Below are 4,376 nucleotides of genomic sequence, written 5' to 3' on the forward strand. Positions count from 1 at the left end.
TGAATTAACAAGCCCTTGCTTTAAAATATGTAAGTTAATATAATCAGCTTATCAATTTTTTTATCATGTTGAACATTAAATTATTTTTTATAGGTCGCGCCAGATGCATTTGGACTTGTGTAGTTTCTTCTTCATGAAGGTGTAGATAGAAAGTAAGAAAATAAGCAGACACTTATTAACTTTTCTCTCTTGCTGTGGCACCGTGTCTGGTTGACATACACTTGTGACATATTTTGGAATTGGAAAAAAGTGAGTAATGTAAGCTATGTTTGCCATAATAACTCTTATATATATATTCTAAAGATATTTCTACACAAAGTTTATGTAACAATATTGTATGGAAATATTACATTAGTATTAGTAATCTTATATTTGGATAGGGCACTTTTACGAATTACATCCTTTTCCTGTCACTTAAAAAGAAGAAAACTTTAAGATTTCCAATTTACTTCAAATAAATAATAATTATAATTAATTAAACAATAAATTAAGTTTTATTAAAATAAATTTGTTTAAATGAGTACAGAATATGAGAGTACTAATATTAACGTAAAATTAATATGTATGGTCATATTGCTCATAATCTCATCTAAATTTAATTTAAATATTTGCAATTTTGGTAATAATACAAATAAAACTTGTATCAAGTAATATGAATATAATTTTGAATTTATTTTTAAGCTAAAATCTTGGACCTTACTTTGTATCTAAAACATCCAACAATTTAGAGCGACTTTCTATTAAAGGACTTTAATTCTCATATATATATCTACTGACAATTTCGAAATTAAAAAATAAATAATATTTAATGTTTATTAAAGGCTATTCAGTATTTTCCTTTCTATAATATATCAAAATCATTGAAATAGATGATCTGCTGATATTTTTAACTAAAATAGATTGAAACTGATTGGAGAACCTACTTGTTTTAAAAACTCTTCAAAATAATCGTTTTACAGTACATTTTTCAAGATTACTTATTAATTAATATTAATAATATTGTTACATTACGTTAGATAAAGATTTCATTATCTTGCCTACATATTTTTTCTTCCTATTATACAAATTAATATTTTAATTTTGTTAAAGAGTATATGGAATGTATCGCAAGATGTGTACACATACAGTTACACCCATATGCGCACTATACTTGTTTCTTTTGCTGTATACATATGCGTATTGTTTAATAGAAACATTTATTATCTGAAAGGAAAAAATGTTCCTGCTGATGCACAAAAGCGTAACGTCATATACTGATATATCTAAACACTTATGATACTTGCCCTACAGAATGACATAATTTAGAAGGAAAATACTTAAATAAAGTGTGTTAGTATTTTGTTTTATATTATAGAAACAAATTTGATGTAAAGTTTATATAATTGAAGTTGCATAAAATTACTCTGCTTGCTACAGTATGCTTGCAGATATCCAAACTGTCGAAACGCAATCTCTGCAATATACAATTGTTGTATGCATATATGTATGCAAAACATATAATGGTGCAAGTTGGGGAAAAAATGCTTTACGATTTAGAACAGATACATTAGAAGCAATTGTCTAAGCATTTAACGAATAAAATTCATTTATATATTATTTATTTGCCCAATATTTCTGTTATTAAATTACGTAATTTTTCCTTAACAGACACCTATTGTAATGAAATAACATACAGTGCACAAGATAGTTAATCAATATATATTATAGAGAAACAATAGAAAATCCGGGTACTAATTTTAGATATTTTTTTAAAGGATGAATGTTGTTTGTGTATATATTTCCTATCGATATGTACAAATAAAACTTGTATATATATTTAGGACATTCAGGACTGCCGCGCAAGACTGCACGCGCCAATCAGGCGCGAGAACGGACGCGGACGCGCGAAGACTCCCAATCAGGAGCGAGGACTGCCGTGCGTGCGCGAAGACGTCCAATCAGGCGCGAGAACTGCCGCGCACGCCGCCAAGACTCCCAATCAGGCGCGAGGACTGCCGCGGACGCGCGAAGACTGCCATCAGGAGCGAGACTGCCGCGCACGCGCAAGACTCCAATCAGGCGCGAGGACTGCCGAACATGCGCGAAATTGCAAATTTGAAGGTTTAAAGGTTTAAATTTCGTTGGCGCTAAAATGTAGCGTCAGCCATTGGTTGAACAATGAAGCAACTACTTACTTCTTTGTTCAACCAATGGTTGACGCTACCTTTTAGCGACAATGAAATTATCTTCCTTTATTCCTCCATTGTCCTCCAGACGGTCCTTTTATGTAATAAATATAATGCTCCATCTGTATACGTAATACGTCTATGCTCCGAGATGTAGGAATTACCTGGTCTGAAGTACTGTCGATCTTGTCGACGTTTGTGGTTTAATTAATCGATTCAATGATTATTGTATATAAATCATCGAATATCTTACTTATATTTTGATCTGTCGAAAAAATTATTACATTGACATTATAGATCAATATATATAATTGCAAATTTATAATTTAATATTGCTAGTCAAATGCCTAATGTCATAATGTCTAAGAATGTATATTATATATATTGATGTATATGATAATGTTAAAAATTAAAAATAAATTGCCATCAGTATTAAATAATTAAATAAAAATGGAGGAGAGAGCAATGCTATGGATGCTTTCTCTTGTTATGTTTGTTGGATCTTGTCTTGGAGCTGGATCACTGCCATTAAGTTAAATAAATTTATCAGAAGAAGTAAGATATAGAAGTGAAGAAGAATATTTTATGTAATATAAAATTATGTATGTATATAATAGGTGTATATCAGAATTCATTGTATCTTGTAATTTACGTGCAATATGTTTTCCATAGGACAAGTTACAATTAGTTTCAATATTAGGAGCAGGACTCCTTGTTGGTACTGCGCTAGCGATTATACCTGACTGTACCTGAGGGTGTAAGAGCATTATTTACTGTGGATGGTATTACTAATGAAAAAGGTTCATAGTAGTATGTGCAATTGCATGTTTACTGATTACCATATTTCATGAAATTAACATCTGATTAATAGTATTCCTGTTCTTTTTTCTTTTTTTACAGGCAATTTACATACTTTAACTTGGAATTAGTTTAGTACTTGGTTTATGCTTTTAATTGATCAATGTTCAGCCAGAAAAAGTGGAGGAAGACAAGAAAAGTATTACAGCAACTTTAGGTCTTATAGTAGATGCTGCTAGTTGATTGGCGGTGTTGCATTGGGAGCTGCTGCTACTACATCTCAAGCTGATGTCGAAGTGTCTTAGTTTTTCTTCGCAATAATGTTACACAAGGTAAGAAGGTTATATACAATGTTTCAGAAATGAATTAACAAGCGCTTATAAAATATGTAAGTTAATATAATTAGCTTATCAATTTTTTTTATCGCTGAACATTAAATTATATTTTATAGGCGCCAGATGCATTTGGACTTGTGTCAATTTCTTCTTCATGAAGGTGTAGATAGAAAGTAAGAAAATAAGCAGACACTTATTAATTTTCTCTCTTGCGGCACCGTGTCTTGCACTTGTGACATATTTTGGAATTGGAAAAGTAATGGAGTGAGTAATGTAAGCTATGTTTGCCATAATAACTCTTTATATATATTCTAAAGATATTTCTACACAAAGTTTATGTAACAATATTGTATGGAAATATTACATTAGTATAGTAAATCTTATATTTGGATGAGGGCACTTTTACGAATTACATCCTTTTCCTGTCACTTAAAAAGAAGAAAACTTTAAGAACTTCCAATTTATTTCAAATAAATAATAATTATAATTAATTAATAACAATAAATTAAAGTTTTTATTAAAATAAATTTGTTTAAATGAGTACAGAATATGAGAATACTAATATTAACGTAAAATTAATATGTATGGTCATATTGCTCATAATCTCATCTAAATTTAATTTAAATATTTGCAATTTTGGTAATAATACAAATAAAACTTGTATCAAGTAATATGAATATAATTTTGAATTTATTTTTAAGCTAAAAATCTTGGACCTTACTTTGTATCTAAAACATCCAACAATTTAGAGGGACTTTCTATTAAAGGACTTTAATTCTCTATATATATATCTACTGACAATTTCGAAATTAAAAATAAATAATATTTAATGTTTATTAAAGGCTATTCAGTATTTTCCTTTCTATAATATATCTAAAATCATTGAAATAGATGATCTGCTGATATTTTTAACTAAAATAGATTGAAACTGATTGGAGAACCTACTTGTTTTAAAAACTCTTCAAAATAATCGTTTTACAGTACATTTTTCAAGATTACTTATTAATTAATATTATAATATTGTTACATTACGTTAGATAAAGATTTCATTATCTTGCCTACATATTTTTTCTTCCTA

At 29.0% G+C, this 4,376-nt stretch overlaps 1 pseudogene; it reads left to right on the forward strand.

Annotated features, from left to right (window-relative positions):
- Nucleotides 1–2,106: 2,106 nt before the first annotated feature.
- Nucleotides 2,107–4,092, forward strand: LOC112639187 (annotated as a pseudogene).
- The last annotated feature ends 284 nt before the right edge of the window (nt 4,093–4,376 follow it).

The sequence above is a fragment of the Camponotus floridanus genome, unplaced genomic scaffold (genome assembly GCF_003227725.1).
Source record: "Camponotus floridanus strain SB8 unplaced genomic scaffold, Cflo_v7.5 scaffold500, whole genome shotgun sequence".
NCBI classification, from domain to species: domain Eukaryota; kingdom Metazoa; phylum Arthropoda; class Insecta; order Hymenoptera; family Formicidae; genus Camponotus; species Camponotus floridanus.